The sequence below is a fragment of the Cygnus olor genome, chromosome 2 (genome assembly GCF_009769625.2).
Source record: "Cygnus olor isolate bCygOlo1 chromosome 2, bCygOlo1.pri.v2, whole genome shotgun sequence".
NCBI lineage: Eukaryota > Metazoa > Chordata > Aves > Anseriformes > Anatidae > Cygnus > Cygnus olor.
The window spans coordinates 66,271,444-66,297,030 of NC_049170.1; the positions used below are offsets into that span (position 1 = coordinate 66,271,444).

The 25,587-nt window shown below is 45.8% G+C and overlaps 1 long non-coding RNA gene across 1 annotated transcript; it reads right to left on the bottom strand.

Moving 5' to 3' along the window:
- Positions 1–9,335: 9,335 nt before the first annotated feature.
- Positions 9,336–22,136, bottom strand: LOC121064804. Its single transcript, XR_005816698.1, has 3 exons — positions 21,977–22,136; positions 20,683–20,735; positions 9,336–9,533 (listed from the first exon to the last, which is right to left on the bottom strand). It is a non-coding gene; the product is annotated as an uncharacterized LOC121064804 (long non-coding RNA).
- Between the last annotated feature and the right edge of the window lie 3,451 nt (positions 22,137–25,587).

Sequence of the window (25,587 nt, forward strand, 5' to 3'; positions counted from 1 at the left end):
TATATATTTTGTTTACATGTGTTGCAATCCCAAGTCTTTGATGCAAAAATGCCTCTATTCTTTCTCTGAGGAAATCCATATAGAATAACAGCAAGCACTTCTGTACCCTGGTCTCTGCTCCTTACTCTTGCCGAGGCGATCGGCCCCGGGGCAGACGTGTTCTGCAGCGGAGCGGGGGATCGGGACAGGCAGGACTTTTCTCCGGCATCGAGGCCACTCGAGGGAGCCTCCAGAACCCGGCAGCCCTCGCGAGGGAGGCTGACGAGACGTAGGCGGAGCCAGCAGCGCCCCCTCCCCGGCCGTTCAAAAGCAGCCCCTAGGGAGCGCAAGCGACCAGGAGTGCGGCGAACAAACAGGACGTAGCGCGTCAGAAAGGCGGGGCGCGGCAGTTCGCGCAGGCAGGGCGAGCAGAGAGGGCGGAGCGTTCCCCCCGCCCATACGAACAACTTATATAGCGGCTGTCGACCGCTAGCTAGGCTGCAATGGTCTACACCAGGCAGAGTGCTCTCTCTAGAAGTCTGTAACCACCCAGACTGACCGCCTGCTCAACAATGCGGCAGTTCAGGTCTCTGGGTGCAGGGAGTGCCTGAGCCTGTTGCTGCCATCTGAGGGAGGCAGAGGCGCCGTGTGTGTGAGGTGCGAGCAGGTGGATGACCTGGTCCGCCTGGTGGCAGAACTCAAAGAGGAGGTGGATAGGTTGAGGGCTATCAGGGAGTGTGAGCGGGAGATAGACTGGTGGAGCAACTCCCTGCAGAGCCTGAAGGAGAGGTACCGGGGTGAGACACCCCAAATGAGGGTGGACCCCCTGCCCTGTCGCTGTCGGGCAGAGGGAGGCGACCTAGGAGTTGAGGAGGAATGGAGACAGGTCCCTGCTCGACCTCGCAGGCAACGCCCACCCCCCCCACTGGCCCCGCCTTCCCAGGTGTCCTTACACAACAGATTTGAGGCCCTGGAGCTTGAGACTGGTGGGTGAGGATGAGGTAGAAAGTCTACCCAGGAGGATGCCGAGGAAGTCGACTCCACGCCTCAAGACTGCCTCCACCAAGAAAGACAGAAGGGTGATCGTTGTAGGTGACTCCCTTCTCAGGGGAACAGAGGGCCCTATTTGTTGGCTTGACCCTACCCATAGGGAAGTCTGCTGCCTCCCTGGGGCCAGGGTCAGGGATGTTGCCAGAAAGCTTCCCAACCTGGTCCACCCCTCTGACTACTATCCTCTTTTGATAGTCCAGGCTGGCAGTGATAATATTGAGGAGAGAAGCCTGAAGGCTATCAAAAGGGACTTTAGGGGACTGGGACGGTTAGTGGATGGAGCGGGAGTACAGGTGGTGTTTTCGTCTATCCCTACAGTGGCAGGGAGGGGTACAGAGAGGACACGGAAAGCCCACCTGATAAACACGTGGCTCAGAGGCTGGTGCCAACACAGAAATTTTGTTTTTTTTTGACCATGGGACACTTTACTCGGCATCCGGCCTGATGGCCGCAGATGCGTCCCTATCTCTAAGGGGAAAACGGATCCTAGCCCAGGAGCTGGCAGGGCTCATTGAGAGCGCTTTAAACTAGGTAAGAAGGGGGATGGGGCTGAAATAAGGCTTGTTGGAGCTGTGCCAGGGGGAACAATGGCAAGGCCTGGGGAGAAGGCAATGGCCCAACTGAAGTGCATCTACACTAATGCATGCAGCATGGGTAACAAACAAGAGGAGCTGGAAGCCATCGTGCAGCAGGCAGGCTATGACTTGGTTGCCATCACTGAAACGTGGTGGGACCACTCTCATGACTGGAGTGCTGCAATGCCTGGCTATAGGCTCTTCAGAAGGGACAGGCAGCACAGAAGGGGTGCTGGTGTGGCTCTCTATATTAGAGAGTGTTTTGATGTTGTGGAACTTGAGGCTGGGAATGATGAGGTTGAGCCTCTTTGGGTTAGGATCAGCGGGAAGGCCGACAAGGCAGGCATCCTGGTGGGGGTCTGTTATAGACCGCCGAACCAGGATGAGGAGACAGATGAGGAGTTCTACAGGCAGCTGGCAGAAGCCGCGAAATCGTCAGCACTTGTTCTCATGGGGGACTTCAACTTCCCAGACATATCCTGGAAGCACAACACAGCCCAGAGAAAGCAGTCTAGGAGGTTTCTGGAGAGCGTGGAAGATAGCTTCCTGACACAGCTGGTTAGTGAGCCTACCAGGGGAGGTGCCCTGCTGGACCTTCTGTTCACAAACAGTGATGGACTGGTGGGAGATGTGGTGGTCGGGAGCTGTCTTGGACAGAGTGACCACAAAATGGTAGAGTTCTCTATACTTGGCGAAGTCAGGAAGGGGACCAGTAAAACCGCTGTTTTGGACTTCCAGAGGGCAGACTGAGCTGTTCAGGACGCTGGCTGGCAGAGTCCCTTGGGAGGTGGTTCTGAAGGGCAGAGGAGTCCAGGAAGGCTGGGCACTCTTCAAGAAGGAAATCTTAATGGCTCAGGAGCGGTCTGTCCCCACGTGCCCAAAGATGAGCAGGCGTGGAACTAGACCGGCCTGGCTGAACAGAGAGTTGTGGCTCAAGCTTAGGAGAAAAAAGAGGGTTTATAATCTTTGGAAAAGAGGGCGGGCCACTCAGGAGAACTATAAGGATGTTGCGAGCCTGTGCAGGGACAAAATTAGAAAGACCACAGCTCATCTGGAGTTCAATCTGGCTACTGCCATTACAGATAACAAAAAAAAGTTTTTACAAATATATCAACACAAAAAGGAGGACTAAGGAGAATCTCCATCCTTTACTGGATGCAGGCGGAAACTTAGTGACGAGAGATGAGGAAAAGGCTGAGGTGCTTAATGCCTTCTTTGCCTCAGTCTTTAGGGGCAAGACCAGTTGTTCTCTGGATACCCGGTACCCTGAGCTGGTGGAAGGGGATGGGGAACAGGATGTGGCCCTCATAATCCACGAGGAAATAGTTGGTGACCTGCTACAGCACTTGGTTGTACGCGAGTCGATGGGGCCGGATGGGATCCACCCAAGGGTACTGAGAGAACTGGCCAGGAGCTGGCCAAGCCGCTTTCCATCATTTATCAGCAGTCCTGGCTATCAGGGGAGGTCCCAGTCGACTGGCAGCTAGCAAATGTGACGCCCATCTACAAGAAGGGCTGGAGGGTAGACCCGGGAAACTATAGGCCTGTTAGTTTGACCTCAGTGCCAGGGAAGCTCATGGGGCAGATTATCTTGAGTGTCATCACGCGGCACTTCCAGGACAACCAGGCAATCAGGCCCAGTCAGCATGGGTTTATGAAAGGCAGGTCCTGCTTGACGAACCTGATCTCCTTCTATGACAAAGTGACGCACTTAGTGCACGAGGGAAAGGCTGTGGATGTGGTTTACCTTGACTTCAGTAAGGCTTTTGACACTGTTTCCCACAGCATTCTCCTCAAGAAACTGGCTGCTCATGGCTTGGACTGGCATACTCTTCGTTGGGTTAGAAACTGGCTGGATGGCCAGGCCCAAAGAGCCGTGGTTAATGGAGTTAAATCCAGTTGGAGGCCGGTCTCTAGTGGAGTCCCCCAGGGCTCAGTGCTGGGGCCAGTCCTCTTCAGTATCTTTATCGATGATCTGGATGAGGGGATCGAGTGCACCCTCAGTAAGTTTGCAGATGACACCAAGGTAGGTGCATGTGTCGATCTGCTCGAGGGTAGGAAGGCTCTGCAGGAGGATCTGGATAGGCTGGACCGATGGGCTGAGGTCAACTGTATGAAGTTCAACAAGGCCAAGTGCCAGGTCCTGCCCCTTGGGGCACAACAACCCCAAGCAGCACTACAGGATGGATGATGAGTGGTTGGAAAGCTGCCTGGCAGAGAAGGACCTGGGAGTACTGGTTGATAGTCAGCTGAATATGAGCCAGCAGTGTGCTCAGGTGGCCAAGAAGGCCAACAGCATCCTGGCTTGTATAAGAAACAGTGTGGCCAGCAGGTCTAGGGAAGTGATTGTCCCCCTTTACTCGGCTCTGGTGAGGCCGCATCTCGAGTACTGCGTTCAGTTTTGGGCCCCTCGCTACAAGAAGGACATGGAGGTGCTCGAGAGAGTCCAGAGAAGGGCAAGAAAGCTGGTGTGGGGTCTGGAGAACAAATCTTACGAGGAGCGGCTGAGGGAGCTGGGATTTTTCAGCCTGGAGAAGAGGAGGCTCAGGGGCGACCTTGTCACTCTCTATAGGTACCTTAAAGGAGGCTGTAGCGAGGTGGGGATTGGTCTATTCTCCCATGTGCCTGGTGACAGGACGAGGGGGAATGGGCTAAAGTTGCGCCAGGGGAGGTTTAGGTTGGATATTAGGAAGAACTTCTTTACTGAAAGGGTTGTTAGGCATTGGAATGGGCTGCCCAGGGAAGTGGTTGAGTCACCATCCCTGGAGGTCTTTAAGAGACGTTTAGATGTAGCCCTTAGTGATATGGTTTAGTGGAGGTCTTGTTAGTGTTAGGTCAGAGATTGGACTAGGTGATCTTGGAGGTCTCTTCCAACCTAGACGATTCTGTGATTCTGTGAACTCTGGCCAGGGCTGCTCTGATATAGAGCAGCATATTTTTAGCAGCACTGGTTTATGTGTTGTGATGAAAAGCAATTGCAGGCAGATTGTGGGGTCCTTGGTAATCCAAGGAGAAAGAGCTGGAAACCCAACTCTTTTGTTTCTGTTGGCTTGTGGTTATATCTGCTTTCTTTAATACACAGTTCCTGTTTACGACAGATTGCAAATACATAGAATATAGGAATTATATGGCAGGTCAAAGCTCCTAAAGACATTGCTGTAAGTTTCCATTGGAAATAACATTTAAAATAGAAAACTAGCTTTCAGGTGTCTGAAATTAAATTGGATTAAATCCAGATGGTACCAGAAAGTTGATACAGTCTTGATTTTAGGTTTCCACAGTTGAGGGTGCCTTGTCTGCCAAAGTTAGAAGGGACCGGTATTTGGCTTAGGTCTGCATATGAAACTATCCCCATTTATTTCCCTAAAAGTCATACATTCAAATGTGCAGGGTGCACCACTAATGACTGCAGAGCTGTTCCATCCATAAGGGCACACCAGGTTCACGGGTGGGATGACAAAGAAGTCCTGGGTGACCCCAGCTCAGGAGGGCATCACTGTACAAGGTGACTGGAGGCACCATATCAGCTTTGAATGAACCAAAGTTGAAAGCAATTCAGCTATGCTCATGTGACATTGCACAGACTTGCCATGAGCTTAGAGTAGCCCATGGACACAGTTTCTGCACTAGGGTTGGTACCTCTACATGTTTTGGTGTTGTCCTGTGTGGTGATACCACAGGGGGATGAAGCTGCCTGAGGGATGTCTACAGAAGAGCAGATGTCTCCAAAGACCCTTAATACAGCAGTCACCCACCTTACCAGGGTCAGTACTATGGCAAGAGAGGCAATGAGCAGCACAGCTGTGAATTCAAATCTGTCCACTTTAAACATGAATCAGAATCCATTTATTAAAAATAAATAAATAAATAAATAAAATCCTTAACAGAGAAAAGGTCAACTTCAGTCGATAAAATGGCTGCTGTAAACATTTCAGCCATCACCATTGTGGGAATGTTTTCATAGACTTTTAGTGGTACTTGTAAACTTTGTCCACTTCTGTGATGTTAAAATGGTTATGAGTCTCCCTTCCTAATTAATGAACATCTGAAAGAGCAGAAAAAACAGCAAAGAAAAAAAAAAAGAACCAACAAACCAACGAAAAAAAAACAAAACAAAACAACAAAAAAAAAGGGTTGGAAATTCAAACACTGAAGAGCAATAAAGAAATTAGATGAGTGATGCCATTTATGATTTTAATTACTATGAGCTAATTCAGCCGCATCTTGATAAATGGGAACTGCCTTGCCTTGTTCTAGCAAAATACAAGCTTACCCAATCCTTGGGAAGACTGTGGAGAACAGAGACAAGGTAGGAACATGAATTAAAAACTTGGTTTAGGGCAACTGGAGAGAAAGCATAAACCTGATTCTTACAACTGTGTGTTTCGGGGAGGGTTTGGGCATTTCCACCCCTTCCATGAAGCCACATGCCCATAACAAGATTTCAGAGCTTTGCTGCCACATTGCAGGATAAGAAGCAGCCAGGAGAATCATGTCAAACAAATTCCTGCCCAAATAAATCACAGAGAAAAGCCCACAGCAGTATCTTTTTTCATAATAGCATGATGATCCTGCCTGCCAGAAAACAATGTCATTGGAAATGCTTATCTCTCAAAGTAGTTCTACATATCAAGTTATATTTCAGGCACTATCTTGCAATTAAATTTCTAGGCCTAAAATGCCTGTTTTCCACTCCTTCCAATTCTCTGTCCTCCAAGATTAACAAAAACTACTCTGTGCCAGAAAATTAATCACACTACAAAACTAAACCACTCATTAGAGCTGCAGCACACTAAAACTGCCATTAAAAACTCAATATTCCTATTTTCTGTCTTTAATTTTATGGTGCTGTTTGCAGCAGTCTCTCCTCTAAGTATATGCAACACCACAATAAATACCCTGATAAACGCTGAACTGCGGTGGGTATTGACGTGCCACTAGATTGCTGCATGTTGTGTCAACAATAGAGCCCTTGTCTGGTGGCTCTTTGATGTCTACAATGCTCAAACACTCACACACACTGGTTCACATAAGATTCACCAACACCCCCTGAAGTGTCCCACCAGACTGTATTGACTGATGTTTTGCTGCAGAGGACGAGCAGGGAAGATGGTTACTGCAGACAGATGCAGCTGTACTTCTTGCTGTAACATCCACCTTGACAGTGCCAGCTGCTCTGCTATGGCCTCCCCCTCAAAAAAATAAATAAATAAATAAATAAATCATTAGTCTTCTCCCTTTCTGATCTTTAGTTTCTTCGGAGAGAACTGGCTGATCCAGCAAATAGTGACAAATTATGTTGGATCTCCTCTGTCCTCTATCTACCTCATGGTTTTGTAAGCTGGTGGGTGGCAGGTGTGGGCATGGGCAGGCTGCCCACCCACCCCCATAGCCTGGGGCAATGTCCTCTGGAAATTCATAACCCCATCTCCTCAGGAGATTTCATTTCTAATTTAATTTTTCTGTTTTGTTGTTGTTTGGAATAAATAAAATTTTTGGCCAGACCCTATTTTAAGCTAGTTCTGCAAAGGTAACACTATAGAGCAAGAGACAACTTGTCCTTGCACTTAGTGTAGAAATAAGACAGCATCCTGTGTTTATATAGAAAATAATAGAAATGTTTCATAGTTTTGGATAATTGGAACAAATATACAGATTGAACTGCTGAAACATACTGCTGAACAACCAAAAGCTGAGCCCTAGTATGGTAGCAGAAGAATACACCATGATACCTTGTTCCTAGCCATCTCATGTCACATTCAACAAAGAAACAAAACAAGAAAGGAAAACTGCAGCTTTAAACAAAACATGAACATTGGCCCTCTCAAAGACTGGTGAGATCCCCTGGGAGTCCACAATAAAAGGCAGGAACCCTATCAACAAATCTCCTCAAACCCTGCAGACTCTGAGTCAGCTATGTGGGAATAAAAAAGTTGTTTTTGCAGAGCTACGTTGTTTAAAGGTAAGGAATGCGGTATTGAGATACGCTTGCAGTGATAAGAAAGCTTAACAGACAACCTTGTAAAATGCAGACAACCAGATTCCTCAGTGCAATTAGGCGAAAATCACAGTGTCAAGTCAGGTAAGGGAAGAAACATTACCACCTCAAAGAGTAAAAAAGTCAAAAGAAATCTGAAAAAAAACAGGCTGGCAACTGAAAGCCATGTATTATCTGTGAAGCATCGGATAGGTTGTGAACCTGGACTACCCCGTCAATGGGGAAACAGGGGAGGGTCCCGGTCATCGAGAAATAAAGTATATATACAGGACTATGTGACTAGTAGATGCTCCCCTGCTTGTGGGACGCCCGCCATTGCAATCGCAAATAAATTACTACTTCACTGAGATCCTCGCCTGAGCCTATGTTATTGGCTACAGAGTGTTTCTCACAGCTATTCCATTAAACAGTGAAAGGAGCCCTCAGGCCCTTGCACCTCTGACTTGGAACTGAATTATGCAAGATTTTAAGCATGCAGAATGATCCCTGGCTGCATTAAGAATCCCTTTATGTAGCTTAAGTTTAAGCAATAGGGTCTTAACCTGTGGGCAGCAAAGCTTTGAACTAAGCCCCTCTAAAAGGCAACTCGATCTTGGCTTGATGAACTCACTGGAGGCAGAGCTTCGCTGCAGGACTCTCCACCACATCTTGCTCTCACCTCGAGGTGCAGAAGGCACAGAAGGAGGTACAGCCATGGAGGTTCATCTCTCCCCATGGGAGATGTGGAAAGTCACCAGGGCTCAGGCAAACTCTACCCCTCTGGGAAAAAACCTCTGTCATGTCACTTAAAGCACCTTCTTGCCTTGCACCACCCTGACCTAAGTGTGCAAAGGGAAAGATGATGAAACTGAAAATGAAACCTGCTTCTTTAGAACACACAGATCCCTGATGCTTGCTTACAAAATAATTGTGTTAATAATCTTGTAGCTACTTTGCTCACATGGCATAGAATAGCAAATCAACCCAAACTTTCTGATCTGGAAGACAGTCTCCAGCACTCAACTGTTCTGCTTAAATATACATCAACACTATTCTCTCATTACCAGCAACCTTTATTGCTACACAAAACACTTTTCCTTGCACAGTCTAGCTGTGCATTTTTTATGTCATATGTGTGTGAGACATAGTGGATTGTGTAATACCGTAGCTCTTCCAGTCAACCATAGTCATCCAGTTGGCTTCCTCGTAATATCCTGTGTTAAAAGATAACCCAAACCACAGAGGTATTTTTTGTTACATCCATAGCAGCATTATCTGACATGTTTTTCTCTTGTGCACACACTGGCTTTTCCAGCTTTACCAGATGCTTCAGGTTCTGAACAAGGAATCCAGGATTCATCAAGGCATTTTTTCCTGTATGTAACATCAAGACTATAGCAAGCTTTCCCTGAAAACCAGGCATGTGGGTCCCCACTTGGTGATGGACCTCCAGGGTCCTGCTGCCCACATGAGCTAGAAACCAGAGCAATGCAGGGAGGATGCTATAATGGGTGAGTGGTGATATGGGTGAACAAAAACAAAGGTCAAAACTAAACTGATTCTGCATGCAAACATATATCAGCACTCTCTGATGGGAGAAATATTGCAAAGGGAAAACAGAGATCCTACTTGGTGCGTTGGTCTGTGCGTGGGCTCATAAGCAGAGGTACAAGAAGGGGCTGAGACTCTGTCCTGGGATGGAGAGTCTCAGCTGTGCAGCAAGAAAATGACAGCAAGATGACTGAGGACCCCCCTACCCCCCTATCCAGATACAGCATTCCCATCCTCTATTTTCACTCTTTTCCTAAGGAGCACCTATGTTTCCTTTGGTGATACTTGATATAGTTTGTTTTATTTTTAAAGTGTCTATTAAAAACGAACAGCAAAGCAATATGGTTTTGTCTGAGACTTTTCTTACTCGTCTGTAGGTTTATATACTTGTGTGTGCATATCTGCAATAACAAAAACAGAAGTGAATTAGTTGACTGTTACCTTCATTCCCTGTGCACATGTACATATTTTGCATTTTATGTAATTAATTCCTTCAGATATCTGGTTTTGCACAGAAATAAGATCTAGAGCCAAAATGCCTTTTTGTTAGCACTGACAAACCAGCTACACAAAGGAGCTAACAGCTGAATACCACATTCCTTCAGAATTTATAGGTTGCTATTAAGCAAGCCCTGTCACACTGATGGTTGCTATAAGTTTAGGGCTTTCCTTATTTATTTTCATTGCTTCAAACTTTGCAGATTCATTTTCATTCTTCCTCAGGGAACCACATTTTAAATGTCTCTCGAGGTGTGACACAGCACTGGAGTCATTCTTCTTCAGCAAGACAACAGCTTCTTATCTGACCCTGCTCTTTCGGCTCTCCAGCACATCCCCACCTCCCTTTCCCTGCCTTCACAGTGTGAGAAACACTCCGTAGCCAATAACTTAGGCTCAGGCGAGGATCTCAGTGAAGTAGTAATTTATTCGCGATTGCAATGGCGGGCGCCCCACAAGCAGGAAAGCGCACCTACTAGTTCCAAAACACAGTTTATATACTTTTTGATGACAGGACCCTCCCCTGTTTCCCCACTGGAGTGGGTAATCCAGGTTCACAATCTATCTGATGCTTCACAGACAATGCCTGGCCTTCAGTTGCCGGCCTGTTTTTGAGGTGGTAATGTTTTCTCCCCTTATCTGGCTTGACTTAACATAGTGATTTTTACCTGGTTGCTCTAAGGAGTCTGGTTGTCTGCATTTACGAGGTCACCTGCTGAGCTTTCTTATCACTGTAAGCATATCTCAATACCACATTCCTTCCTTCTAAACAATGTAACACTGCAAAAACAATATTTCTATTCCCACAATTCCCCCCTTTTCTCTTTTTATAATTTGTTGATTTTTGCAAAATTTTTCTCTAAGGTGTAATTTGGTAGATGTCTTCCTCTTCTTCACTTTCTTTGCTTTCCATTTCCTCTAATATCATTGTCTTATCTGAGTAGGGTGGTGGATCCATGGTCATTTGTTTCAAAAGTGCAGTTTCAATTAACCGCTGGACAAGTCCCCTTACATAGGGGATAATGCAACAACCAATGGCTGTCAAAACTCCTGCTACTACAATCAAGGATGTAAATATGGACACTACCATCCCTTTCCATTTACCAAACCAAGATTCCAACCATCCTGTGATGGAAGTGTCTGCTCCTGAGTTTTCTGCCAATTCATTGGCAAGGGTGGTAAGCCCTTGCCATGCTCTAGGTACTGTGCAATCCGGGGCAGTATTGTGAGGGATAAAAGTACAACAACGGTTGCCCAGCATCACACACACCACCTTTCTCCGCAAGAATCATCTCTAATGCTATTCTGTTTTCCCAAGCCATTTTGCTGGTGGCATCTAGTTGTTCAGCGATTCCTCTTATCGCATCTCTTGTATAGTTTATGAATCTCTGGTGATTATAATAGATATAATTAATCCGATCCACATTTTTATTAATTGTTACCCACCAGAACAGTGACTCAAACCCTGCAGCAATTTGATTCCTGGCTTTATGTTCATCAGGAACTCCTCTAGGCACCCCTATAGAATCTATGTATACTCTATCATCAAATGATACTCCTAAGCCTCTTTTACTTCTTCTGGGTATTTGTGATGTTTCTCTTTCAAATGCCAGGGTGAAGGGTATAGCTAATTGAACAAGTGCACAAGTGCCTCCCCAGTTAGATGGTAGGGTGGACCGTAAGATCTTCCTTCCACAGTACCACCAGAGATCTGCCCTGGGGATCTCAAGTCTTGAGCAGTTTCCCATCAAGTCCTTGGTAGCATTCAAGGTCCTCATGCACAAGGCAAATTCTCCCAGATGCCGGGTAGCACTCACACCGTGCCGTGAGAGGCAAGCTGCAGAGAATACAGGGGGAACCCTGATATTGCTATCACGCAAGGAAGGGAACAGCAAAGAGAGAGACTTACAGGCCTCATTTCCCCAGGCAGTCTTTTCTTGGTACAATGCAATCATACATCGCATCCCCTGGGAGTCCTTGGTCCACCTCAATGGGCAGGGCACTATCTGGGCAATCAGTCATCCCGAGGCACAAGCATAGCAATTGCTATGGTTGAGACTCTGGACAGTATATTTGACCCATTCTATCCAGGCATTCACATCCCCATACCCTGTTTCAATCTCAAATGTTTGCCTAAGATCTTTTATTTCTTTAACTGTGACAACTGCCGCATTTCGAAGAGGGCCTCCTGTTTTCTCTCCTGTTTTCGCCTTGAGTTTCTCTCTTTCTCTGATGGCAAGAGAATATAACAGTTCCTTTAAATATGTTAATGTGTTTCTTTAACCTCATGAAGTAAACACTTGAGGTGGGTGTATGTGACCACCCTTTATGATTGGTCGTCCACCATACATCAGTCCATGCTGGGCAAGGGAGTCCTTCAAACATACTGCTAGTCTTAGGTTCAGGACAGAGATATTTGTGCTCTTTGCTCAATTGTCGTTGAGCCTTTAAATCTCCACAAGTTAACACTTCACAAGCATCAAACATGACAGATTGTGGTACATAACCCTCTGTCACATTCACCCATATTTTTATGGGGTATCCCATCTTACTATTATCTGGTCATACCTTTTCCAAGTTGCCAATTGACCAAGGCTTTCTCTGAGGCCTACAATCACTAAAAACAAAATTAATAATTGATTTTTCCCTGTCATTATTTTTAAACCTTAGGTTTCCAAATAATTATCAATACAAAGAATAAGATGTACACTACTACTAGAACAAACCCCCCTTGGGAGCACTTCAATTCACTATAGGTCTGTCCTTTCTCTCAATCACAAGTCACACTCATTAGCTACCTGTGAAAATAAAAGGTTAGTTTACAATTGTAAGCTTTTATCCAGCTCAGAGTCCAGTATGAGATTTTTTTCTCTTCGATTTCAGCTTCCAGCAAGTCTTCTGTAGGAACAGCTTCCCAGGTACTAGGGTCGACGGATGCCTTCACTGGAGCATAGTGAGTCCAACCTTTTTCCGCAGTTCCTATGGCTGTTTCAGTGGTTAGTAGTACTTGGAAGTGTCCTTTCCATTCAGGCCAGAGTTGATCCTTTCCAGGTCTGAATCAGGACCCAATTTCCCACGGGTCCTGAGAGATGACAAAGAACAGGACAACCCCAGAATACAGTTCTTAAGAAAACTCTCTTGTTTCGAATTGTAGTATCTCATCCCTTCTGCCCAGATAGGGTAATCCGAACAGCATCTCATACGGTGAAATTCCTATATCGTTTCTTGGTGCTGTTTGAACCTGGAGGAGTGCTAAAGGTAAGCATTTTACCCAAGGAAGTTGGGTTTCTAACACTAATTTAGTTAATTGCTTCTTTAATGTCTGGTTCATTCGCTCCACCTTCCCAGAAGAGGAGGGGTGCCAGGCGGTGTAAAAATCCCACTCAATCTCTAAGGCCTGCATTAACCCTTGCAGTACTTGTGAAGTGGAATGACTTCCTTGATCTGAATCAATGTTTTCAGCTATCCCATATCTAGGAACTATTTGCTCCCGTGATACTTTAGTCACCGTGTTTGCAGTGGCAGATATGGAGAGGAAAGCTTACACCCATCCAGTCACGTGGTCAATTAGGACAAACAAGTACTTAAGTCTCCCTGCTTTAGGTAACTCAGTAAAGTCTACCTGTATACTTTGGAAAGGTCGAATCCCTGGCTCCCGTCCCCCTCTAGGTGAGTTACGAATGACCTTTTTATTTGCCTTTTGACATATGGTACATCCTCTGCATATTTGCTTCACTAAAGTGTATATTCCTACACAGACATACTTAGCACAACATCACACATTGCTTGCACCTCCCAATGACTCTCTTGATGTAAAATGATTAATATTTGCCTCATTGGTGCTTTATTCAGCATTTCTCTCCCATCAGGGAGTATCCATTTTCCCTCAGACTTCGTGGCTCCTGATTCCTTAAAAAAAATCTTTCTCTTAAAACTTTTTAGTTTTTTCTTAGTTTTCAACAATTCCCTGAATCCTCTCTGGATTTATTCTCTGTTTTCCCTCAGACATTAGATGCCTTAAATACCCGACTTCTCTTTCTACATATTGTAATTTATTTTTCAATACTCCCAAGCCCTGCTTTCCCAGAAAGTTGAATAGCTTGCTAGTAGCTTCCTTCACAACTGTTTTCTCCTGTCCTGACAATAAACGATCATCCACATTTTGTAACAGTAATTCCTCCTAGGGAGGTTGGAATTGCTCCAAAATCTGTTCTAGAACTTTGCCCAAATAAATCGGTGGCCCTGTAAACCCCTGAGGTAAAACTGTCCATATGGATTGTTGCTTCCGCCCCCATTTCAGAGTCTTTCCAGTCAGAGGTGAATATATCTTTTCTCTCAGGGCCTGAGAGCACTCCATTAATAACACTGTTATTCCAGTCTAACAATTTACTATTTGAATGCCCAATTTCATCATCAAATCCCTTCCCAACAAGTTAGTCCCTGCCTTGGGTACATACAATAATTGCCCAGTGATCATTTTATCCCCTAGTCTCAGCTTGGTATCCCCCAAAAGTGGCACTGTCATCCCAGTCCCTTCTACCCCCATCACTTTTTAGGGTTTCATTAGTTAATTTAATCCCTGATACTTTATAGGCCAGTAATGACCTAGCTGCCCCAGTGTATTGGGTTTGATGGCAAGGTTCTGGGGGGGGGTGCTGCAGTGGCAGCCCCCACGAGAAGAATCCAGAAGCCTCCCCGTGGCAGACAAGGGACAATTTCATCCGGCCCCAAAGGGGTCCACCGCTGCCCAGAGCCAAGCCATGAGCAACACAGTCCGTGCCTCTGTGAGAGCACATCCATGAAAACAAACAAACAAACAAAAACCTGCTGCTCAACAGCAGCTGGGAGAGCGAGGAGAGAGAAACCTCCCCGCAGACACCAAAGTCAGTGCAGAAGGAGGGAGTGGAGGCGCTCCAGGCGCCGGAGTCGAAGCCCCCTGCGGCCTGTGGAGAGGCCCCTGGTGGAGCAGGCTGTCCCCCCGTCCCTCCCCCTTCTCGATACTTGGGAAACTGACCAAACACCACAGCAAATATACCCAAACTTCTAGACTGTTACTTAGATAATGCCTACATCCTCTTTCCCTGCTCATTCAACTTTCCCAACTCATTCAGAAAACAGCTTTGTCAAACATTACATACCACACCTTTAACACCTTCAATAACCCTTTTTAACATTCTTTTTATCTTTCTCCAGCCTGTACTTTCACCAAAGTCTCAGTCATTGGCCAACTTAATTCCATACCTTTCTCCCTCCAGGATGCTGAAACAACATATCAGTATAACATATTTCATCCCACTTTCCTTCTCTCCTCCTTCTTCCACTCCTGATATTCCTACCTGAAGTGGCCAGCCTGGCCACACTTAAAACATCCCATCAAAGCCTGTCCCTGTGAAGATTCAGGCCGCAACACAGGTAGCTTTCCTTGCCTGCCATTCCTTCGTCTCTCTTCCTCTCCTTTCCATCCTGGCCCTGACTCCCCCTGAAGATTTTCTTCCTCTTTCTCCAACCCTCTGCCTGACTACCTGCTACACTGTCAATACCATTAGTTTCACTCTCTGCTTTTCCTCCTCATCTCCCCTCCTGACACACACCTTCAGGGCCTCCTGCAGGAGGGCCCCCCAGTGACTGTTCACTACATCCCCCCACCTTCTGGAGCATTTTCTGTGTATCTTGCCAGGCTTTAATCACAAAATGAACTTTCAAGAGCCCTTGGGATACCGGGTCCTCAGGATTCATCCCCAAGTACTTTCTCATTCTGACCCCAAGTCTCTCATATGATTTCTGTGTTGCACACTATTATTATTCCAGCCAGGATCGGCAAGTGGGTATTTCTGCCCTGCCGGTATTACCCCTGGTCCTGGAGGATGAGCTCTTTCCCATTTTTGTATAGCAGCTCTTGTCCTGATCATTCCCATTTCTTTCCCTGTAAACAACATATTTATATACATAATTCCCCCCCCAAGAGTATAAGTTAGGTCCTAGGAACTGGTCTAATAGTTCAGCTAGCCTGTTGGGGTCCTCAATTAAAGACTTCATCTCCTTAAAACTCCTAACCTCTCTGCTGGTAAGGAGGGGGGAAGTTCACTTAAGAGGATACACAGTGTTAGTACTGTTATTATCAGGGAAGGCAAAATTCTCAGTACCTCTTCTACCTTGTTCTAATTCTTGCCAGAGCCTAGAGTACGCTCTTCTCTAGGGACAGTGTTAATTGCAGTCCCCGTCTCCCTTCCTGGAGCGACTGCTGCTGCCACCGGTGCAATATTAGGATTATAGGGAGCATAATTTGGCTCCTCCTCTGGAAAAAAAAGGAATCTTATTGTTTACACATAAATTTAAAGCCTGAATTTTCATCAGGCCCGTATTTTGGCCAAAATACTGTTGTTCCCTTAATTGGTTCTTTTGTCCAGACTAATACAAAATATTTAACCATTTTTTTTTCTTTTATCATCTCCTCTAATTTTGAGATTATTTTTCCAATTTCTTATAATTCTTCAGGAAGAACTTTTGGTAGGCACTCCCCCAGGGATATCTCCCTGTCCCCTGGAACTCATATTTCCCATTTTTCCTATTCTGGAAAATGGGGGTGTACTGCCAAGCACTTTACCGTAAAAGGGGTACCGCACACCTATGAGTTTACCAGATTCCCTGGTGTACTTCCGAGCACTTCCCCGTGCAAGGATTACTGTACACCAAATTTCCCTGGTGTGCTGCCAAGCACTTCCCCGTGCAAGGACTACCGCACACCAAATTTCCCTGGTGTACTGCCAAGCACTTCCCTGTGCAAGGGCTTACCATACACCAAATTTCCCAAGACTCTTCCTTTCTCTCTCGTATCTCACGCTTCGTCCGTCTCCGGCCGCGCCCCTCGCGAAGCTACGGAACCGCGGATCAGGACTCCACACTCACTTCGTACAAAAGTACGTCTCAATCACACATCACACAGAGTCTCACCCGACCCCCAAGGCAATACTTAATATTTCTTACCTTGGTCTGTGCACAGAGTTACCGGATCAATTCTTAAAACCCGGAGTGCCTACCTTCTTCCCTTCCCCACTACTTCATGGATCCTGCCTCTTTAATCAGTCTTGGGCCCTCTGTCAGCTCTCCGCAGAGCCGCCACCATCGATGCACAGGACCGCTGAAATCAGCGGGGCATGCCTTCCTGCTGCTGCGGCGGTGGGGCTCCCCAGTAGGTGACTGGATCCCGGACGAGCCCCCAAATTGTGAGAAACACTCCGTAGCCAATAACTTAGGCTCAGGCGAGGATCTCAGTGAAGTAGTAATTTATTTGCGATTGCAATGGCGGGCGCCCCACAAGCAGGAAAGCGCACCTACTAGTTCCAAAACACAGTTTATATACTTTTTGATGACAGGACCCTCCCCTGTTTCCCCACTGGAGTGGGTAATCCAGGTTCACAATCTATCTGATGCTTCACAGACAATGCCTGGCCTTCAGTTGCCGGCCTGTTTTTGAGGTGGTAATGTTTTCTCCCCTTATCTGGCTTGACTTAACATAGTGATTTTTACCTGGTTGCTCTAAGGAGTCTGGTTGTCTGCATTTACGAGGTCACCTGCTGAGCTTTCTTATCACTGTAAGCATATCTCAATACCACATTCCTTCCTTCTAAACAATGTAACACTGCAAAAACAACATTTCTATTCCCACAACAGTGAACTTCTTCAAGTTTGCTTTGATGATCTTGCTTTAGATGCGGGTACACAAAGATTCAGTCACCATAGCTCCAAATCTGAAGCTGTTTGGTGATCATGGAAAGGATAATGAATGTGTTGGCTTGTTCTCACGTCCTTACCCCTAACTCTCTGCTCCTTTCCCACCCCTCGCAGTGCAGAGGAAAACACATTGGTGGTACCTTGTCTGCTGCCCACTGGATTCCCAATACCGCCTTCTCTGCTGGGACTTTGAGAAGCCAGACTACTTTTGTGGGACAGGGAGCATATTTCTTTCTCTTCTTCATGTGCCTGACAAGGTGGCATAAGGTCAAATCATAACCTTACCGCTAAGTCTTCTCTAAATAAGATTAAGTTCAGATTGTTTTAATAAACCCAAATATGGCCAAGGAGAAATCTCTCTTTTTTTGCCCTTAAGTAATTCAAGGAAGATCCCAGAAAGAAAAAAATAAAAATAGTTTAAAAAAAAATGCTGGTTGAACATTTTCCAGGCTGGTTTATGGCTTTGGGCACCCAACTTAGAGCTGTTTAAGAGGCGCTGGTTTTCAGAATGGGCTTAGTACCCATCTTTTTCTAAAAATCCTACTCTTAAAAGTGCCTCTCAAGAAGGAAGACATAAAAACACCCAACCTGACCTGTATACTAATAATCCCAGTCTTGGTGGCACACAGTCTTCTGTGCCCAAAGTAGATGCTCAGAGACAAAAACAATTTCTAAAATAGTCCACAAGCCAGCAAAACAGCCTATGACAGAACACGCTACCACAGAAAACACTGGTATCAGAGCCCTGAATACCAGAAACTTTTACTTAGTGTCCTGGTTTTGGCTAGGATAGAGTTAATTTTCCTCCTAGTAGCTGGTTGGCAGGCTGGGGGTGCAGCAAGAGCTGGGAGGGGACAGAACCAGAACAGCTGACCTGAACTGGCCAAAGGGTTATTCCATACCATATGGCATCACACTGAACAATTAATATAGGGTGAATGGCTATGGGGGGTGGGGGAACCAGCTGCTCGGGGATAGGCTGGGCATCAGTCAGCAGGTGGTGAGCAATTAATTGCTTTGTGCATCACTTGTTTTGTACACATTATTATTAGTAGTAGTACTATTATCATTATTATTGTTGTTTTCCTTTCTTTTCTGTCCTAATAAACCGTCTCTATCTCAACCCACAAGCTTTCTTTTTTTTTTTTTTTTTCCAATTCTTTCCTCCATCCCATGGCAGGGCAGGGGGAGAGAGGGTGAGTGAATGGCTGAGTGGTGCCTAGCTGCTGGCTGGGTTAAACCACTACCCTTAGTGACAGCTCAGCTTTAGCAGAAGAAGCAGTAAAATTCATTTCACAAAACTGGTGTATCATAAATGCATTTCATTTCAACCATTATGAAATCTGTTAATAAGAGGATGAGAAGATCTTCAGACACAGTTTCACTGATTGGCTAGGGTCCAGTGCTTTGCTCCTGACCTTCTACTGGATATACAACTTTTGGACATAAAATATTCCTGATCAACATGCTTTTTCCATGAGCAGGGTGGATTCCTAGTAGGATTGTAATTTTTCTTATTTAGGCACTGCCATCCATGCATCTCTTAGTCAGAGTACCAGTCAGGTGGAAAGTCCTTAAGACAAAAACTTGAACATAAAAGCAGTAACTATTTCCACCCAATCAGCAAATTCCAGTTAATAGTTGGTGACTTCTGGTCTGTATTTCAAGCAACCCACTGACTGTGGTGAACACAACATTTCAACATAGTTATCTGGAGTTTTTTCTTTTGGCACTCCGAAGGAATTACACCTAAGTTTTCAATATGTTTTAAAGTTCAGATGAGATAAAAATGGCCAAGATCAACACTGAGACTTTAGAGAGATTACTGAAAGCCTTCTTAGGGTTTCAAATAATACTAATAGTTATTATCCTTGTTTGAACTCCGTTGATGAGCATGACTCAGCCCTTTTCCCTGAAACCATTTCAAATTTTTGCATCTTGTTAGTGTTGAGGGGCATACTGTCTATCTGCTCTGCTTTGTTTATGGATGGGATGTTTGGATTAAGAAGAGACCTGCATTGGTAATTGTACAGAAAAGCATGTGCCAGCCAGAAATATCAGCTAAATCAGTGACAAACTGTAGACTATGTGGCTGTATCAGGATGAGACCAAACACAAATGCTCTTTTCATGAGGGTTTGATTTCCAATGCCTGTGATTAGGGAACTGGATATTGCATATCTTGGACTTTGCAAGGCCTTTGACATTGTCTCCTATAGTCTGCTTATAACCAACCTGGTGTGCTATCACCTGGAAAAGTGGAATACAAAGTGGGTGGAAATCTGGACGGCCAGCCTCAAAGGGCTGTGATCAGCAGAATAAAACCCAGCAGGCAGCCCATTGATACTTGGGCCAATATTGTGTATCACTGTCATTAATATCAGAACAGGGAAGTGACATGATATCTCAGAAAGTTCATCGCTGGGGGGAGCGATGGTTATACTGCGCAGTTAGGCAGCTATTCTGAGAGCTGGACAGGGAGGGGAAGAGGGTGAGTAGGAACATCATGAAGTTCTGCACAGGCAAATGTAAAGTCCTGTGTCTAGGATGCAGTAACCCCCTGCAACAACACCAGCTATATCTGACTGTCTGGCAAGCAGAGGTCAGTCTTGATCTGGCCTCCTAGCCTGTGTGGTTTGAATGCCACAGCTGGAGGTGTGGTCAGGTCCTGGAACAGCCTTCTCAGGGCATCAGCCCAGCAAGCTACCTTCTGCAGCAGAGCTGACAAAGAGCAGAAACAACGTTCAGGAAGCTGGACTTCCCACATGCAAACCAAGCTGATGTGGCAAGAGTTGCTCCATATAAGCTGATTGGCATAAATTATGCTATGAGCATGACTTCCCATTCTTCCCAAGAAGAGAATAAATATATATAGGAGAAGAGTGGAGGTGCTATGGCATTGCTGTCCCAATGACATAACTTCACGACTACATAATTTAACTTCATAACTACATAATTTGCTTTCCTCTCGTCTTTAAACATCAGGATAAAATATTTTTACTGACGGCTTCAGTATATTTCTTGCTTTGTGACTCCTCTAAAAATGGAGTAACTTGAGCAAGAGTATATCCCCTTGTTATTTACTGCTATCAATTTAAAATGCTTTTGTGATATTTCAGAGAACTCATCTTTTACAACCTCTTCCTCTATCTGTATAGCAGTTTGTTTGTTTCATTACTTGCCATGCCAAATACACTACTTCAAAGTACAGTTAAAACGTACTCAAAATTATATTACTCTTTTCTTACTAACACTAATATATAGTGAGAGAAAATTATATTACTCTGTTATTACAAACAAACATATTGAGAACTATACTTACACAAGCAGATAGATAAGGCTTAGCTTCACGCATTTTTGTGCAGAAATCACATTCTGGTATGGAAAAATACTCTATTTTGCATTCATAAGAACTGAGTATTTGGCTTTAGATGAAATGCAGTTTTGTTTTGTAAGCAGAGGTTATTAATTATCAGATTTGCCCATGGCTATTTCACTGGAGGTAGGAATATAAATATATTCATATTTACTGGTGCTTTATAAGGAATTGCAGGTCATGCTGACACGTATAAATTAAGTTCGTTTTTTAATTAATTGCTGTAAACACAGACAGCCTTATAGAAAGTTCTCAGCTAAATTGTCTGTCATGGAAATATACAGAAACCTCCTACTTAAAAAAAAAAAATGAATTTTGAATTATTTTCCAGCAGACCTATTTTTAATTTTTACCATCACATAGTTGCTTTGCCTCCAGTCCTCCTCCCCCAGGCTGGGTTGTAAGGGAGCTGGTAGTGGCTCCCTTTTAAGTGACCAGTGTGCAGCAATTGTGTTTCAAACAGGAAGTCCACAGAAATATTCTGGAGAAACAAAATGCTAACAAGACACCTGGGATACAGAGAAGTAAAAATATCTCCTGCAGGTGTGAATGGTGCCTTGCACACCAGGAACACTGAGCAAAACAGTGAGGAGAGACCTTTCCCTTGCCATGTCCAATGCTGCTGCACTTCCCCACAGAGCTGAAAGTCACTGCCTATTATTTGTAATTAATGTTGATGCTGCTGCAACACCTATGGGCTCTTGTGAGGAATGACAGCGTCCATGCACTGAGCCTGTCCCTCTCCCCTGGGGCTTGTTTGAGATGGGAAGTGACTATTGGGCAGCCTGGAGGATGAGTGTAGGGTGTCCACACAGCATGTGCCTGCCCCCTCACCAGCAAGCTGTTACATGGATTTGTGCAAAGGGCTCAAGCAGATGGTGCAGGTCTCTTCTCTTGGGGCCTCCTCTGGCTGCTCCTGGTGTGTCTGGCTCATGGTGCCCATGGCTTCTCCGGCATGGAGATACTTGTTCTCCCAAGGACGCTGCTCTGATCACAAGCAGGTATCAAGTGCCTCTGGTCCTCAGCACCTCCCTTGCAGGTCGATGGCAGAACCTCAAAGACTCGCAGCCCACCAGCAGCACTTCAACACCTTGTGCCCCACCAGAAGGACCTTGATGCCTTGCCTGCAACCAGAGGGATCTCAACATCTCATGTACCACCAGAAGGACGTTGACGTCTCGCGTTCCACCAGAAGGACCTTGACATCTCAAGTTCCACCAGAAGGACCAGGGTGCCTCACCTGCCACCCAGAAGGACCTCATGTCTCTCGTGCCACAGGAAGGACTTTGACGTCTCGCGTGACACCGGAATGACCTCCATGTCGCGCCTTCCATCAGTAACACCTCCACTTCTCACATTCTAACAGTGGGACCTCAACCTCTCGAGTGCCACCAGCCAGACTCAATGCAGGCTGGACGCTCAGGCATTTATGGCCAGCTGCCTTTTGTGAGGCCATAGTGACTCTGGGGTGACATCACAAAGGTCTCGGGATGCCCCTGATGGTAGCACTTACAGAAGTAACCTGACTGTCATGGGAAGATGCTGACATGAAATGGCTGCTCAACGCTGACAGGAGCAATGTCTGCCAGGCTGGGGTCCAGGCTGGGAGCTCAGCCTTTGGCCTGGAAACTGCACCTGGGAGTCAGGGACATCCTTGACATTCAGCTGGACACCTAAGCACTGGAGACATCCTGAAGAGACTATCAATGAGGAGACAACAAGAATTTGAGGAACAACTTATCACCTGGGAAGGTGAAAAAGCCTGGGCATGAAGAAATTGGCCCAAGAAATTGGGAACGTGCATGAGAAATCAAGAGTTGTTTAAAGAATATCAGGAACATTGTTACCTATTGGCTGTCTCAGGAAGACAATAGAAATGAACAGCATCTTTCTTAGTTTCCTGAAATGGTGGTGTCCTACACCATCTTATGTCTCTATGGAATAAAAAGGGCCTGTTTTTTACCCAGAACAGAGATACTTTCTTTGAGAAGCTTCCCATGTTGCAAATGCTCTTCCCTTTCTTTCTAGTAGCTGGGTTGTATTTTGGGTTTCTTTTTTTCACCCTCCTTAAACTGGTTGAAGTTTTGCTGGAAGGTCATGTTAACTGATTTAAACCCAATGTTGCAATCTCTATGCACCCATGGGCCAGGTAACCCCCCTTTTGTATCATGACAGCACCTGGGAGCTGCCCAAGCCTCAGAGACAGAGTCTGTGCTTGCAAAGCCAACTGGCAGCCTACTTCACACCTTCCCAATTGCTCGGGCCTGTTTCAGTGATCCTGCTTTAGCTCAGGTTTGTGCCCAACTGTCAGACTTACAGAGGGGCTGGGGATGGAAGGAACCTGAAGGTCTTCTGCTTCAACCCCCCTGCTCAAGCAGGGCCACCTAGAGCCGGACATCCACTGGGCACCACTGACAAGAGCCTGGTTCTGTCTTCTTTCCATCCTCCCTTCAGGCATTTCTAGACATGGATAAGATCCCCCCAAGCCTTCTCTTCTCCAGGATGAAGAGTCCCAGCTCTCTCAGTCTCCTGTCATGGGAGAAATGCCCCAGTCCTTTCACCAGCTTGGCTGCCACTCACTGGACTCTCTTCAGTACGGCCATGTCTCTGTTGGTTTAGGGAGCCCAGAACTGGACATGGTTCTCCAGGTGTGGCCTCACCAGGGCTGGATCACCTGGAGAGATCCCCCTCACCAGGGGAAGGATCACCTCAAGCTGCTGGCAATGCTTCTCCTAATGCAGCCCAGGGAAGAGTGATTGCCAGCGAAAACTGAGGCAAAACAATTGTCAAGTACCTCAGCCTTCTCCATGTCGGTTGTCACTAGTTTTCCTGTCTTGTTTATTGGGGTGTCTGGGGGTGTGCATTGTCTTTAATCTCCCTTTTCTGGCAAACATACCTGTAAAAGCCCTTCTTATTATTCTTCACATTCCTTGCCAAAGTTACCTCTTACAGCGCTTTGGAGAGTATTGCTAGCCCAGGGCCTTTTGTGCAGAGCTGCTTTCCAGCTGGGTGTTCCCAGTTTGCCCTGAAGCCTCAGGATGTTCCTCCCCAGGGGCAGGACATTGCACTTCCCCTTGTTGAACTTCATGAGGTTCCTGTCAGGCCATTTTTCCAGCCTGTCCATGTCCCTCTGGATGGCAGCACAGCCCTCTGGTGCATCAGCCACTCCTCCCAGTTTAGGATCCTCAGTGTACTTGCTGAGGGTACACTCTACCCCATCCTCCAGATCATTCATGAATCTGTTACACAGGACTGGACCAACTCTTGACCCCTGTAATGAACCTGCAGGATGGGTGCAGTTCCCTTAAATTCAAGGAGAGTCTCTTTTGAGAGACTTAAAAGAGACCTTAGAAGGAGACCTGAGTCTCTTTTAAACATCGCAGCTACCAAGTGATCCAATTTCAAATTACCCACCCTATAATTACCCATGTCCTCATATCCCACCCCACCCCACCCTTTTTTTTTTCACTTTTAGCTGCATGTTCTTCAGGCGGAACTCCAACTAGGGTAGGCAACTTGCAGCCCTTTGGCATAGGCAGGTGATGAACAGTGATGAAATGTACTGTAGACCCACTCATTATTCAAGCAAGGTTGCCTGTATCTCCCTAAAATAAAACCTGTAACAGTGGCTTGCCATCTTCTGTGACACAAACTACTTTTAAGAGAAGACACCTTTTCAATAGGAAGCAAGCACAACTTTTCATTCATCAACAGCAAGAGTAATAACAGCAACTGACCTGTGACCACTAACGCGCCATTCACAAACTCAGATAAAGGCAAATAAAATCTGAGGTGGCCAGATATTGAAGACAAACTACAAAGACACATAAATTGAGGTAAGGCAGTCTTTTGAAAGTGGACTGGTTTAGCACCATGGTGGAGACGAGTAAATACACCATTCATTACATGATGCTCTACTGGGTCGGGCTGGCTTGTTAACTTTCCCTGCAACAGCCCATACAGTGCTGTGCTCTGCACTCGTAGCTAAAACAGCAATGGTATCACACCAGTGTTGTGTCTGCTGCTGAGCAGTGCTGGCACAGCATCAGGAATCTCTCTAACCCCCCTAGGGGTGGGCAAAGATGTGAGAGAAGAAACATCACCAGGGCAGCTGACCTAAACCAACCAAAGGGATATTCTATACCATATGATGTCACACTCAGCAATAAAAGGTGGAAAAAGGAGGAAGAGGGGAGGGGTGGGCTCTCGTTGTGAAAACATCTGTCCTCCTCCCGAACACCGGCTACGTGCGTTGAGGCCCTGCTTCAAGGACGTGGTCAAGCATCTCTCATTTGTGGGAAGTAGAGAGTAATTTCTTTCCTCTGCACTTCCACATAGCCTTTACTTGTTTTGTTTTGTTTTCCCTTTCCCCCTCCCTTTTCCCCTTTCCTTTTTTTCCCCTTTAGTTAAATTGTTAATTGTTTAGTTAAATTGTTTAGTTAAATTGTTTAATTAATAATAATCTTTCCTTAATAATTATTTCTTTTTTTTTCACTTTAAATGATCCTTATCTCAACCCATGACTTGTTCTTTCCTTTACTTCTTCCCCTCCTCATCTAAGGAGGGGGAGTGAGAGAGCGATTGTGGTGTTCAGCTGCCTAGCACGGTAAAACCACCACAGATGCTGAATTGTGTGAATGGGTTTCATAGTCCTGTCTTCTTGTGCTAATTCTATTTAAATTATCATTCCCAAAGCTATAAAACCACAGGCTTTAAAAAACAGTAGAAATATATCCAAGGAGGAGAAATCATAAATAAAGCAAGGACCACCCTGTCAGGCTGCTTCTAAGAGGTCTCCATGCTCCAAAATCTGCCCCAGTTCCATCAGCCCATTGGTACAGTCAGTACCCC